This window comes from Belonocnema kinseyi, chromosome 1 (assembly GCF_010883055.1).
Source record: "Belonocnema kinseyi isolate 2016_QV_RU_SX_M_011 chromosome 1, B_treatae_v1, whole genome shotgun sequence".
NCBI classification, from domain to species: Eukaryota; Metazoa; Arthropoda; class Insecta; order Hymenoptera; family Cynipidae; genus Belonocnema; species Belonocnema kinseyi.
The window spans coordinates 135,620,197-135,636,683 of record NC_046657.1 but is presented as its reverse complement, the minus strand read 5'-3'; positions in this window follow the sequence as shown (position 1 = coordinate 135,636,683).

Here is a 16,487-nt window from a genome sequence, read left to right as displayed (position 1 = left end):
AATACAGCAAGTAGTTTTAATAATATAATCCATGGACACCAAAGTCCCCTGTCTATGGAGAATCACCCACATGTCCTTCTCTTTTCGCAATGGTCGAACGCTAAGAGCTAAATATTTCATATCAAATCTAACACTTACTGTTTTGGGGCAGAAACGGTGATAAAATAAGGTCAGTAGCTAGTGCGGTAATACCAATACTAACAATCGCCCTCTTCTCAAAACTGGCGAACGCTAAGAGCTCAAAATTTGACTAAACAGGAGCGGGATTGGATAAGGTCAGTATTGATTGCGGTAATGCCAATCATATGAATCACCCGCTTTTCGAAACGTTCGAACCCAAAACGCTCAATATTTGGAAATAACTGCAAAACTCACTGCTTTGGGGCAGCAAATGTTATTGAATAAGGGCTGTATCAAGTTCGATAATTTAGGCTTCAACTCTTAATGTATAAAATCAAACCTTCTCTACCACATACATATGATTTTGTCAAAAAATAATATTTTTGAGAATTTTCTAGTGTCAGTAGAGTCTCTGATTTTTGGACTCCTCGAAAATACACATTCTGATTTTTAGGCTTTAATCTTTAAGCTATAAAATCACTCCTTCTCTACCATGTATATATAACTTTGTCAAAAAATAATATTTTTGAGAATTTTCAAGTCTTCAACCCTTAACGGCGTTAAAATGGCGTTAGTTTTAACGACGTAAAATGGCGTTAGTTTTTTTTATTTTTATCATGCATTCGGGATCTAAAAATAAGTGCATTGGTATTTTTATGTCCACTGATATTTGCGCCAATGTTTAACCACTTTTTTACAGTGCGTGTATTCAGTACTACTCTGTAGCATACACATTGCTTTACGTACATGTAACTAGCAGTTTTTCCCTTTTGCTTTTGTTCTGGTTACACTTTCTACAATTTCCAAACCTTTAGAGCTTCAATTTTCGTTTGTGTTATAATTTTGGAGCACAAACACAAGCATTAAATTAAAGATAAACGTTAGAATCAGTCAACCAACCGACGGTTAAAGACCTGTTCGGTCTTGGCATGCAAAAATGAAAACCTCTGTACCAGACTTCAATCCAGGCGATTTAAGAAAAGCAAACGTTAGCTCACAAGACATTGACTGATCCTTCACATTTCTGTGGAAGATACCGTGCATCCTCTTATCGAGGAGCTGTTCACGAAAGTTTTTCTCTTGTGTTTTCTTAATCTGGGCTTTCAGGAGTGAGTACTCGAGATAGATAAGATTTGATGCATTTTGCTGACCCCTAATACTGAAGTCAAGTCCGAGTGTTTCAGCAGCCTCCTCCGCTGCTTTGTACACAAACGCTCCTGTGCACACTTCTTCGTGATTCCTGACCATTTTAAGAAGAGGGTCTCTTCCATTTGTAATTTTATGTGCTGTATCCAGAATAATCCTGTTGTGAAGACATTTAAGACTCAATATTCCGCGATCACCTTGATGGCGTGAGATGTACAGTCGCGGAACGGAAGGCTTAAGATGCATGCTTTTGTTCATGTGCATAACCTTTCTTGTCCCGATATGAAGGGATCTGAGCTCGTTCTTCGTCCATGGAACTACTCCAAATGAATAGAGTACTACCGGGGCGGCAAGCATGTTCGTTGCGGATACTTTGTTCCTCGCCAACAGTTCGGAAGACCAAATCTGTCGGATGAGACATTTGTATCTGCTTCGAAGAGTATCCTTTATAGATGTCACATCCTAAATGCGTCTCTCTGGCACGCCCATGTATGTATAAGTCCTCCAGCGTAAAGGTTTCGTATAGCACTTCCATAAACCAGCTCAGGATCTTCAGGGATGCCATTAAGTTTTCCTCGCATCAAACAAACCTTGGCGCATTTGCCTAACCCAAATTCCATTCCAATTTCCTTAGTATATCGTTCGACAATCCCTAGAGCTAGATGTAGTTGCTCTTTGCTTTTAGCATAGATCTTAAGATCGTCGATGTAAAATACATGAGTGACCTTGTACTTCCGATCTGCAGGTTAGCCGCAAAAGTAACCGTCGGAATGGCTAAGTGCTAGAGATAGTGGCAATAATGTAAGGCAAAGGAGGAGTGGGCTCATGGTGTCGCCCTGAAAGACACCTCTCTGAAAGATGACCTTGTTAGTTGTCACACGATTTTTTCCAGATGAGATAGTAAATCTGGTTTTCCAAAGCGGCATCAATCTCTCTATGCAACTAACTATTTGCGGATGAACCTTTAAGATTTCCAAAAAACAGATGGTAAGTCTATGGGAGGTCGAATCGAAAGCTTTCCGATAATCAAGCTAGGCCATCGATAGGTCACGCTGGTAGAATGCTGCATCTTTACAGATACATCTATCGATGAGCAGATTCTCCAGACATCCGGCTACGCCTTTCTTTGAGCCTCGTTGCTAACACATTTCTTGCCACGCAAGTTCAATTGCCCGAACATTCCTATCATTTAGAATAGCTGTGAATATTTTATAAAGTGTGTTCAGACAAGTTATTGGCCTGTAATTATTTTGTCAGCTAAGTTGCCTATTTTCGGCAGGAGTATTGTGCGACCTTCCACCAACCACTCCGGAATCGGCTCTTCCGACTACAAATATGAAGTGAAAATACGGGCCATATGCTGATGGGTTGAAGAAAACTTCTTCCACCAGAAAGTTTTGATACAATCTGGTCCCGGTGCGGAATAGTTCTTCATCCCTCTTAATGCTTTTTTCACCTCCTCGGTAGTAATGGGTGGGCATGCTTTATCAGGTGTTATGAGGGCAACACATAACTCCTTGAAGCTATTTCTATTTTTAGAGTCTTCGTCCAGCCTATGCTCCACATCGTAGACTTCTCTCCAAAATACTTCGACCTCCTCTGGTTTGGGTGGGTGTTCGACAGTAACCGGAGGGTCTTGGAAGAGTCGAAATGGGTCAGAAAGAAACTATTGATTTTCTCTGATCCACCTCTCCCTCCGCTCTAGACTTCTCTTAGCGTCAGATAGTATCCGTGTTCTCTTAACAATATGCTACCTGATGGTCAGCAGCTTTGACTTGATAAGTGTGTGATAATGGGTCCGAAGTTCGGGCGCGAACTTTCGAACCTTGGCGGTAAAACTCCTGCCAGATGTGATTTAGTCAATCACACACTGAATGCGGGACGGGTACTGTCTTGCCCAGCCTATCTTTATGGCAAGTTGATGCATTCGTCTTTTGATTTTATGATCGACCGTTGGTTTGGTTTTAAGGTTCGCATCGGCCAAAGCTCTCGCTGCATTATACACACAAATAATTGATAGACCAGAGTCAGATTCTCCGGAAAAATTTCCACGAAGCTCGTCATCCATTTCATCCAGATCTTTATGCTTGAGAAAAACCTTGGTGTTGATGTTTCTCCGGGTCGTGAAGCATCGCTCTTCCTCTATTGGATGCCTGCCCGCGGTTGGTGTTAGTTTCGTCTCTCTTTCTCTGTTGCCGGCTTGTTCTAGCTGTAGTAGAGTAGGCGTTCCGCTTACATAGCCCCTTTTTCGGAGTAGTTCAGCATGGTTTCGCAGACGTTGCTGCGAACAGTGCGATAGCTCCGGGTGTTTCTCGCACCATAGAGCATGCAGCCGTGCCATGTAACCCCGTTCAGGGGTCATACTCGCCTCGTAGCACTATAGCAGGTCGTGATTCAGTCGCTCCGTACTCCCACAGGTCGCGAGATTCCGCCGATCCATCGCATTGGATCCATTTTCATTGGCTCCCCCAGCTCTAGATTGGTCGGCAGTTTTGGCGGACCCATTGTCGGGAGCTCTGCGCGTTCTGTTGTTTTGAATTGCACTTACTACAACTATGTTTGGTGTTATCATTGTTGTTTCCACGGGAAGCTAGGGAAAGGGGTTCGTCCATCCTTGTAGAGCCTCATATGCAAGGATAAGACTATGTACTCTGAGAGGTCGCTCGGTATCCCAGAGTCACCGTTCTAGACACCTCACCCAGGCGCCATTCAGCTTTTGGCACGGTTTTAACAACTCCGTTTGGGGGTTAATTTCTTCGGGACCACCCCTGGACAATTGTCCGCGACAGCATATTTATTTTTGTAAACATATTCAGCAGAAACCCTTGGTACAGGGACCCTCTATCCGCAACCCGAGGATGCGTTCGGTGGAAACAACAATGACAACACCAAACATAGTTGTAGTTAGTGCGGTTCAAAACAACAAAACGCGCAGGGCTCCCGACAATAAGTCCACCAAAAATGCCGACCAATCTAGAGCTGGGGGAGCCAATGAAAATGGATCCAATGCGATGGATCGGCGGAATCTCGCGACCTTTGGGAGGACGGAGCGACTGAATCACGACCTGCTAGAGTGCTACGAGGCGAGTGTGGCCCCTGAACGGGGTTACATGGTACGGCTGCATGCTCTGTGGTGCGAGAAACACCCGGAGCTATCGCACTTTTCGCAGCAACGTCTGCGGAACCATGCTGAACTACTTCGAAAAAGGGGCTATGTACTCGGAACGCCTACTCTACTACAGCTAGAACAAGCCGGCAACAGAGAAAGAGAGGCGACACTAAGACCAACCGCGGACAGGCATCCAATAGAGGAAGAGCGATGCTTGACGACCCGGAGAAACATCAACACTAAGGTTTCTCTCAAGCCCAAAGATCTGGATGAAATGGATGACGAGCTTAGTGGACATTTTTCCGGAGAATCTGACCTCTGATCTATCAATTATTGTGTGTATAATGCAGCGAGAGCTTTGGCCGATGCAAACCTTAAAACCAAACCAACGGTCGATCATAAGATCAAAAGACGAATGCATCAACTAGCCATAAAGATAGGCTGAGCAAAACAGTACCCGTCTCGCATTCAGTGTGTAACTGACTAAATCACATATGGCAGGAGTTTTACCGCCAAGGTTCGAAAGTTCGCGCCCGAACTCCAGACCCGTTATCACACACTTAGCAAGTCAAAGCTGCTGACCATCAGGTAGCATATTGTTGAGAGTATACGGATACTATCTGACGCTAAGAGAAGTCTAGAGCGGTGGGAGAGGTGGGTCAGAGAAAATCAACAGTGTCTATCGAAGACTTACAAAGAATGTTGAATCAACTAGATGCAAGCATGAAGAGCATGGGCTCCAAACTAACGCAAATAAAACAAAAACTATGGTGTTCGACGGAAAGAGTGAGCAAACACTATGCAATATTTTATTAAATGATGAGAGAATTGAACAAGTTGATAAGTTTGTATACCTTGGTAGCTTACATGCTAGGGACGGGAAGATAGATGAGGAATTAGATAGACAAATACATGAAGGTAAGAAGGTTGTTGGTAGAGCAGCTCCCCTTATCAGAAGTAAAAATATATCAAATAAAGCTAAAATGGCAATACATAATTCTATATTTGTACTGACTGTACTATACGGTAGCGAGACATGGACTTATCATGGAAAAGATAAGAGTAAAGTTAACGCAATTGACATGAGATTCATGCGCATAATATGCGGGAAAACCCTGATGGACAAAGTAAGTAACGAGATAATTCTAAAAGAATGAGGTGCAGAAGAGACGCTAGTAGACACATGGGAAAGAAACTGATTAAGATGGTTCGGACATGTTGAGAGAATGCCAAATGAACGACTAACGAAACAAGTGTATCAAGGTAAAGTAAATGGCAGCGTGCCCAGAGGTAGACCGCGGAAACAATGGTTAGAATATGTGAATGAGACCCTAGTCAGAAGAGACATAAGAAGTCACAGAAACACGAGAGCCTGCATCAAAAAATGCATGGACATAAAAGAAGGTAGAGAAGTATACCAGGACAGGAAAGTATGGCGGGAAATAGTTAATAAAAAGAGTTTCAGTAGAGTGAATGACGCCTGAAACAAAAGAACTTGGCCACTAATGGACCCAAGTGGGGAACCTTACATAACGACTTCGTGAGGTTCTTCGCTTGGAGTGATTGCTAGAGAGATTGATCAGCAACCTGGGTCGGAGCAATGTTGCGGAACGAACGTGTTATTTACTTAAATAGCACGAGAATTCTGGATCAATCTGAAAAATCTCTATCCCTTCCGCACACTACTCCTTTCCCCTACCGAGTGAGTCACGCTTAGCCCGAAAGGGAAATGGCTTAATGGTGTAATAATAATAATAATCTAGTATAAATATAGTCTCCGATTTTTAAGCTCCTCGAAAATACCCACTTCGATTTTTGGGCTTCACTCTAATTAAAGGGATCCAAACCTTCACTTCGAAAATCAATCCTCCTCTACCACGTATATATGATGTTGTCAAAAGTAATATTTTTGAGAATTTTCTAGTGTTAATGGAGCCTCTGATTTTCGGGCTCCTCGAAAATACCCACTCTGATTCTTGGGCTTCAACCCTCAACGTATAAAATGAACCCTTCTCTACCACGTATATATGACTTTGTCAAAAAATAATATTTTTGAGAATTTTTTAGTGTTAATGTAGTCTCTGATTTTTGGGCTCCTCGAAAATATCCACTCCAATTTTTAGGCTTCAACCCTTAATGTATAAAATCAAACCTTCTCTACCACATACATGTGACTTTGTCGAAAATTAATATTTTTAAGAATTTTCCAGTGTCGGTAGAGTTTATGATTATTGGGCTTCTTAAAAAAACTCACTCCGATTTTTGGTCCCCAACACTTGACGTTAAAAAACAGGCCCTTTTAAACAATAAAACAAAATTTTGTGCAGAACAATCTTTTTTGGAATATTACGTTGTTACTATAGTCTCTGATATTTTTTGAATTTTACGGTTCAAATGGAGTCTCTGATGTTTGGGCTTTTCAAAAAAGCCAACATCAAGGTTTAAGTTTTTATTATTAGGTTGGTGTTTTTGTACACAGGATTGGTTTTTATAAATTAATGTTAAGTGCATTTGAGACTCTAAAATGAGCCCAAAATATAGTGCATTTTGGATTTTTCAAATTTTATTTTTTGCAAGGGGGTGGTTTTTTTAAAATGGGGGTAGTTTGTAAATTTTTTTGCGTGCATTCGGGAGCCCAAGAAAGGTCAAAATTCGAGCGTTCTTTATTTTATCCGAATTTAATTTTCTACATAGGGGGTGGTTTTATATTTAGTAGTGGTTGTTTTTGGAAATTGGTTGTTGGTGCGTTTAAGAGCCTAAAGAAAGCCCAAAATTCTGACGTGTTTGATTTTTTTATTTCAATTTTTATATAGTGGAGGTGCTGGCTTGATTCAAGTCAGCACCTCCTCTCCAAATTTGAATTTTCACAAAAAGTAGCGGAGCCCGAAAATCGGCAATACAGCATATAAAAAGCCCAAAAAAGCCCAAAATTCTCACATGAAGAAATTTGGGAATTTCGTTTGTGGAGGTGCTAGCTTGATAAACCTCAGCCCCCGGCGACTTACCAAGCGCGCGAAGGTGATTTCCATCAAAGTTCGCTTCATTGCTATTGCAATAAATTATATCATGCAACGTGTCTTTTTGAAAAATAAGCTTCAACCTACAGCTTAGTATAATATGTTGTTTTTCTTATTATTTTTTGTACGCGAGAAGATGCAAATATTCTTTTACAACAAAAGCATATTCAGGAGAGTTATAGGCAAGCTTTATGCTATTAAATTCGAAATATGAAACGATAGATCGAACACTTGTAAAAATGTACATAATTGAAATAAAATGTGGTTTACTTATTATACTCATGAAAATGCTTTTGCTGCAAAAGAATATTTGCATCTCCTCGCGTGCAAAAAATAATAAGAAAAACAACATATTATACTAAACGGTAGGTCGAAGTTTATTTTTTAAAAAGACACGTCGCATAATATAATTTATTGCAATAGCAACGAAGTGAACTGTGATGGAAATCACCTTCACGCGCTTGGTAAGTCGCCGCGGACTGGCTAGGCTACCGCGGTCTCAGAACTGGCGCGCAACCATGATTTTTACAGTCTCATACGAATAAGAAGGTATTGGTTTTATGTAAAATTTCACTTTGTCGGTTTTCATCAAATCTCCACGTTTTGAGACCCACTGAGTCAGAAAAAACGATTTTTACAAAGGTGTTTGTCTGTCTGTAGTCTGTATTTAGTAGGCACGATAACTTTCGTAAAATTCATCACATTGGATTCTGCTGTGGCACACTTTTTCAAAACCTAAAAAGAAAGAACAATTTCGTAAACCAGCTATTTTGCATCAAAATTTAAATAGTGAGCGCGTTTTCAAAATCTTTGAAACGACATTTTTTCAAGATTTCAAAATTCTATGAACTGTTATTCATAGTACTCAGAAAACCCAAAAAATTTATTTTTGTGACTTTTTTTATAAAAATAAAATTATCAGAGTTAAAGCATTTTCAAAATCCAAAAAAAACAAGCCAAATGAAAATTTCAAGCCAAACAACGCACGATATGAAAAAAAATCAGAAGAAGAAAAATTTTCATTGTTGAAAGCCCAAGATGATCATAAGAACTTTTTTCAATTTGGTCGAAAAGTTGAACATTTCAAATTTGATCTTACCAGAAATAATGAAAAATCCAAAAATACCATTTTTTTTTGTTAAACCATGCAAGATACGGAAAATATGAATAAGCTAAAATTGCGCGCCCTGGAAAGACTTACAAATTTATAATGAATCACTTTCCGATGTGACGCGTAGTTTTTGATTTTGGTCGTAAAAAACAACATTAAAAATTAAAAAATTAAACAATGTTGGACTAAGGACACAAGCTACGAAAAAATGAGACAAAACTTGTTTTTCGAAAACATAGCTATAATTTTTGATAGGACACGTAGTTTTTACTTTAGTCGTAAAAAATAACATTTAAAATAAAAATATAAATTTTCTTGGAAAAAACGACATAAGTACGAACTAAAATTAACAGACAAAAGTTGTTCGCCTGAAAAGATCAATAAACTTATTATTAATCATTTTTTGAAAGCACTTTCAATCGTAAAAAATGAGATTGAAAAATAAAAAAAAAATAAATTTTTGAAAAAGGACAGAAAAAACGAAAGAGGACATAAGACCCTATAGTTCCTGTATTAGAACCTATGTAGATGCACAGTCGTTTTTATTTAATCGTAAAAAACAACATTAAAAATAAAAAAGTTATAAAAACAAGAAAATAAGAGTTAGTATGATTCAATTTTTTTGCATATTATGAATTGTAATAATATGCATTTATTGAAATGATGCATTTTTTAGCGCAGCTTAGAGTGCAATTTAAAGCAAAATAAGAAACAAATATAAAAATAATCATGATAAACACAATTTGCTCTTGATTTTGCAATTTTTGTATAAGAAATCCCAGGCAGAGTTACATGAAAAATGTATTATATTTGATATAAAAGTGTTGTGTATAATGTAGAAAAGTTGGCATGTTGAACAAATTCGAGTGCGAAGCACGAGCTACGTGATGAGAATGTGTTCGTTAAAGCCGAAAGAGCTTTAGCAAAAGAGAGTTTAAAATCACATAAATACAGTTGTCGGTCTGTTGACCTTTGGTTTCAAAAGGTCTGTGTACGAACGCGGGAGAAATGCAAAGGCCGAGCGCGGAGTGCAATTGCTATCAGTCGCGTTCTGAAGGTGCTATCAGTCGCGTTCTGAATGTGCGCTCAAATTCTCGAGCTAAGCCCTTTTAATGAAAGAGAATTGACAAGCACAAAATTACAGTGGTGGATGTTTTGAGTCTTAATTTTGAAATTTTTGCACATAAATCTGCGAAAATATAAAAACCGAGCGCGTAGCGCGAGGTAAATACATAATACATAATCGAGCGAAGTTCTAATTAAGATTTTTTATCAGTTAATTAACGATTTCTTTATTTCTAATCGGTATTTTTGAAACCTTCAAAAACTGTAGTATTCTCGATAAAATGGGGAATGCGTCGGCACGTCGCCGGTATCCGTGGCTTAATTAGGAAAAAAGTAACTGCCCGATAAACAATAAAATAAAACGTCTACATGTTTTTTGTTTGGTTTTTTGCTATATCATTGGTTTTATTCAAGATTTTTTCATTTTCAAAAAAGCCATATATTCTTTGATAAATAAGGAATCATTTGATATGCCACTCGCATGCTCAAAGTCCATAGCAAAAAACTTGTTGCTGTTTACACAATTAATTTGATAATAAATTCTGAAAATCGCCGCGCACGAGTGAAAACCTTGCAAATTCGGATTCAGGAGGTCAAAATACGTATAGGAAGCTTTGGTGTTCCATGGGACTTCCATCGGCTAAGAGAACCGATTGTTGGTACCCTTCTATAAATTTAATGAAATAATAAGAGAATAGAGATACATAGCCATTTAAAAAAAAAAATACATTTTTGCGCAATACTATGTATTCAACTTATGCTAAACAATGAAGTATGTGTTTTGAAATTAAAGATTTGGCCCTGTTTACCGGGTGCCAAGAATATTCCGGTTTACTAAAGAAAATCTTATTCAAAGTAAGATTTGAGTGTACTATACGTAATTTCTATCTGATTTGAATCTATAGTGCACTAACTGCCAACACGTTTAAGTTCATAAAGCCCTTTTGGGGTAGCACAGGAGGAAACCGCTGTTTTTCTAAAAGAGCTTGGTAATCCTGCCGACGTATCCCAAAAAGACAAATTTTTCATTGAAAGCGGCTATTCAGGTTATGGAGAAGCGTTTACCGCATATTACTATTACGTCCGTGAACTCTATTGATAAATTATCAACTTGTGAAACGTTACGTTTCATATAAACGGAACTCCTGAACATGTTACTGTTTTATTTTCACAGAAAACAAGTGATTAATGTAATAAAATATAAAGATCTGTCCAAAAGTATTTACTGCAATCACGCAAAAGAAGCGGTTCTGTAGATCCTCTTTTTTGCGAATATTGGGCATCGGAAAACAGCCTTCGTGTTGGCAAGAAAGCCGGTTATAAAAAAAATAATAATTTACGGTTTAGAAGTACATTTCAGTAACATAAATTAATGAAAAATTATAAATACTGACCACTTTTGAAATATAAATATATAAGAATTCTTCACCAATTTTTGAAAAATTCTTTATAACAAGTTGTTTAAAAATTAAAATTTAAACCGTTTTTTACCTTTTTTAAGCAATATTGAACTGTTTAGTATAAACTTATTATAAAACCAGCTTTTATACAACAATTATTAAAAATTTATCTTTAATCATGTTAAAAAATGTTTAAACCATTTTCATAAATGGATGTATCTTTTCTTTACGATTTCAACGATATAAAAAACTCATTCTCGATTTTTTGTTGATCCGGCTTTTTGAAATATAACAGCAGATATGATATCCAAACAAAAGCTGAAAATTTTGCTTGCCCAATGCTACTATATTTTCCTCGGTTTCAGTTCAATTGGAGAACTAATAATTTTTTTATTATGTACACTTGCGTAATAATGACTCAGATACTTTCTAGCGAATTTAAATTATGCCAAACAGAAACTAGGGACAAAAGAATACTTACGTAGTCTGGTCATCCAGTTTTTCACGAGGAATAACTAAATTTCTCCAGATATAATTTGCGGAGACGGATACGTACATCCCGCTTGCATAGAAGTTCATACGTGTGGCTAGTCAGTTCTACAATCTATTTGATCCAGCTTACTTAAATAATGGAGCGAGCCATTTTACACGACTTATCGTAGCAGAAAACCTGATTGGGGACTACTTAGGTACCCAACTATCGCAATCTAATACTTTTTCATGTTAATAAAGCTTATCCAGTTTTCAAATAAAGGAACATCCAAAATTGCAATAATTAAATGGATTATTCTTTCATAAGAAGCTCTCAAATTAAACATCTCCAGCCATTTCCTGCCTAGAATAGTCGACAACAATGACGCGACGTGACGTCCGATTCAATCACGTCGCATACTCACTCATCCGTAGCTATCCGCAGCTACTTTTTTCACAAATTTTCAGATAAACGTATTACAGATAATATGCAGGTTTTCATTAGGCCGACTACTACATGATATTTACCTTTTAGCATAGTTTTAAACAATTGTATTCAATTTGCCAATGAACTTCAATAAACATGAGGAGGTATATAATAAAAATATTGTAGATTTTAATTTAATTGTAAAAAGTCAGGGCAGACGTTTGTAGGCCAAACTTTGAAATTCGTTTAAATTCAGTTTATTTTTTTATCAGAAATGTAATTATGAACTAGAAATTATTAATTTTTTTTATGTATAATTATTTGATTTAATATGCGATAGTCAAGCATTAGGCACCGGATTGGAAAAAAATATTTTTTCAGTAAGAAAACTGCAAAAACCTTAATATTTAACAGATCTTAATTAAACTTTCAGGGTATACTCACAGGATGGTGTAACAAGTAATAACTTTGCAACTAAGTCGGCAGAGCGAAATTCATACGACCTCTAAACTAGGCTCAAATTAATAATAATAAATTAATTAATATTGAAACCGGTGCGAAAATTGCATATTTTTTAAATATAAATATATTCTTAATTTCAAACTAATGATTATCTACAATATACGCTTACTTGAAGCATAATGCAAGAAATACTAATCAGTATTTTTTAAAATGCACTTCTGCTTCGCTATCACGTTTAGCGTATTTTGTCAGCAACTTTTTAGCACCAGCAGTCAATCTATTGATCATGTCCAACCATTACAAGTTCGATAATCAATATGTATTAAATCCACGTCTCTAAACTTGCCGAAGCGTTCGTGGACACATTCCAAAATAGTCTGAACGCCATACCCACTTCCGTCGGATTTGCGTTTGATATGCAATGTTGTTAATGATTCGTGTTCAGACTGATCTCCTGATTCTGAATCTGCGTGATAGCCCTCTGGCATTTATGGCCTTCTTATTCGACGAGATCAATAGTTTTTGCAAAAAAAGCGTTTATAGGTAAAATAATGGACAAAAATTAGTATCCTTTCTGTGCCGAGTAATATTATTTTATTCAAAAAAAGTTGTTTTATGATGGAAAATATAAGTTGAAATGAACAATTTTCATAATAGACGCTATTTTTCTAAAGTTAATAATTTTAAAGATAGAAGGGTTTTTAAGTAACGAAAAATGCCTTTTAATTAATAGTCCTGTTTCTCGACAGTGATTTGTTTTATTACTTGACGTTCGACACAGAAGCGTTCTTTACTCTATAATGAATATATTTTCGTATGAAGTCGATGAAAAAATCATTATTTTTATATAATTAGGCATCAATGTTTAAACAATTTTGTGTAACTTGACACAGTTTCACGGGAAAAAGATATCAGGGAGTCAAAATTTGCATAGTGCTTCTTGTAATCTCTCTGAAACCAGTGATATCATTTGTAATCGAAATCTATTAATATTTGCACCTGTAGAGGTCATGAAAGTATCTTAAATAAAATCGCTTCTAACTTTGTTTCTATGCGTCCGACGAAGTTGGGATAAAGTTCAAATAATTCAAAATTGAATTGGAATCCATTCAAAATATTTATTTTTTTAAATTTGATTCCCTGTAGAATTATCAATGATAATTTTTCAATTTTTTTTTTGAGATGGCCTGTCATTCGGTACAATAGGCTAGCTGCTCCGTGGTGAGCTGGCATGGGGACGTAGCGCGAACATGTGCAACAAAGGTTCAAAACGCAAAGGCGTAGACTCTCATATTTTATGCTGTGTACTTATGCAGGGGCTGAATTTTGACAAAGATTTAAGTCTACGCCTTTGCGCTTTGACCCTTCGGTGCAAATGTTCGCTCTACGTGCCCAAGCCAGTCCAACAAGGAGTTGCTAGCTTATTGTACCTAATGACAGGCCATCTCCAAAAAGAAAAAAAAATTATCATTGATAATTCTACAAGGTATCAAAATTAAAATTAATAAATATTATGAATTGATTCCAATTCAATTTTTGAATTATTTAAACTTTATCCCCACCTCGTAGGAAGCATAGAAACAAAGTTAGAAGCGATTTTATTTCAGATATTTTCGTGACCTTTACAGGTGCAAATATTAATAGATTTCGATTACAAATGATATCGCTGGTTTCAGAGAGATTACAAGGAGCACTATGCAAATTTTGACTCCTTTATATCTTTTCCCGTGAAGCTGTGTCAAGTGAAAAAAAATTGTTTAAACATTGATGCCTAATTATATCAAAATAATTAATTTTTCATCGACTTCATACGAAAATATATTTATTATAGACTAGAGAACGCTTCTGTGTTATACGTTTTGTAATGGAACAAATCACTGTCGAGAAACAGGACTATTAATTAAAAGGAATTTTTCGTTAATGAAAACCCTTCTATCTTTGAAATTATTAACTTTAGAGAAACAACGTCTATTATGAAATTGTTCGTTTTAACTCATATTTTCCATCATAAAAAAACTTTTTTCAAATAAAATAATATTACTCAGCACAGAAAGGATACTAATTTTTGTTCATTATCTTACCTATTAACGCTTTTTTGCAAAAACTATTGATCTCATCGAATTAGTGCCAGGACAACTTTCATTCCTCGCTTATATCTCGAGAACGCAATAAATGCCAGAGGGCTATCATGCAGATTCGAAATCAGGAGATCAGTCTGAACAAGAATCATTAACAACATTGCATATCAAACGCGAATCCGAAATAAGTGGGTATGGAGTTCGGACTAAAAAGGAATTTTTCAAGTATTTGGGAGCATTTTGCTAAGACATACGATAAAGTGTCTTGATTTTTTCTTACGAAGGTATTGTGTTGTGCTAAAATTATAAAGTTAGCCAAGTTTTATAAATAAAAGCTACTTAGTTAGTTTAGCTTCCGAGGGTCCATAGAGTTTTAGTTTGGTAGCACGATAACTTTCGAAGGAATTGACAGATTGGATTCGCCTTTAGTATACTCTTTTAGTTTCCTAAACTAAAGGTCAAGTTACTTAGCCAGCCATTTTGGATAAAAATTCAAAAAGTGGTCGCATTTAAAAAATGTTTCAGACCACTTTTTTCGAATTTAAAATTTTTATGTACGACTATTCATAGTATTGAAAAAATTGAACAATTTACCTCAATTAATTTTTTGGTTGAAAAAAATTAGCGGGCTTTTATCATTTTCAAAATTCAAAAAAGCTTTTTTACTAGGACGCGTGGTTTTTATTTTGTTAGTAAAAACCTGCATTAAAAATAGAAAAATTAAATTTCTAGACAAACCATGCAAGATACGAAAAACAGAGAAAACAAAGTTTAGATTGTTTCAACAGCCAAAATTACTAAAAATTGTGTGTCGACGATCCGGGTGTTCCAGGTCGAACACAAGGTAGTTTAAAACGTTTTCTGCGAGAACTTTAAAAAAATTTTAATTGCGTCAATGATGAAAACAATTTCAAATGGTGACTCGACGACCCGGGTGCACCAGTTCGCGCCCCAGGTAGCTTAGTACGTATTCTACGAGAACTTTTTCAAAATTTAGATTGTTTCAACAGATACAATTACTTCAAATTGTGAGTCGACCATCCTAGTTCACCAGATCGAGCACCGGGTAGTATAATACGTACTCTACGAGAACTTTAAAAAAATTTATATTCTGTGAATAATGAAAACAATTCCAAAAGGCGAGTCGACAACCCGGGAGAACTAGGTCGCTCCTCAGGTAGTTTGGCACGTATTCTATGAAAACTATTTCAAAATTTAGATTATTCCAAAAGCTGAAATTACTAAAAATTAGAGTCGACCTGGGGCGCGACCTGGTGCACACGGGTCGTCGACTAACCATTTGAATTTTTTTTCATTATTCACACAATTAAAATTTTTTTAAAGTTCTTGTAGAATACGTATTGTACTACCTAGTGCTAGATCTGATGTACCCGGATCGTCGAGTCACTATTTTTATTAATTTTGGCTGTTGGAAAAATTTGAATTCTGTAAGATTTTTCGTAGAGTACGTGTGAAACTACCTGGGTTGCAACCTGGTGCACCCGGGTCGTCCAATGACCATTCGAAAATTGTTTTCATTATTCACAAAATATAAATTTTTTAAATGTTCTCGTCGAATACGTATTAAACTGCGTGGTGCACAACCTAGTGCACCAGGATCGTCAACTCACAATTCTTAGTTATTTTAAACATAAAAACTGTAAGAAAAAAAGATTTAAAATTTTATAAAATACTCTTTCGTTGATTTCTTCAGAATAAACGTTTCTCGGTTGAATAATTTGAAAATTAAAGTATTAAGGTTATGAACGTTTATTAACTATTATTTCAAACTTTTATTGCAAAAATAGAATGAGAATAGAAAGTTTTGCACTTTTAATGGTTAAAAACATAAATAACAATGAGCATGAAGCATTGCTTGTATGAATTACCAAATACTACTCACATCTAAATAGCGTTAAAATCGGTCGACGACTGCCAACGTTGGTCGACGTTTTTGCTGCTGAAGGCTGGTGACCTTCTCTAAACAATGAATAATACAAACTAAAAAATAGCCTCGGAAAGGACTGGAACTTTTAATGACAAAAGGCATGCACACGGAAAATCTAAAGGTCATGTTTCAG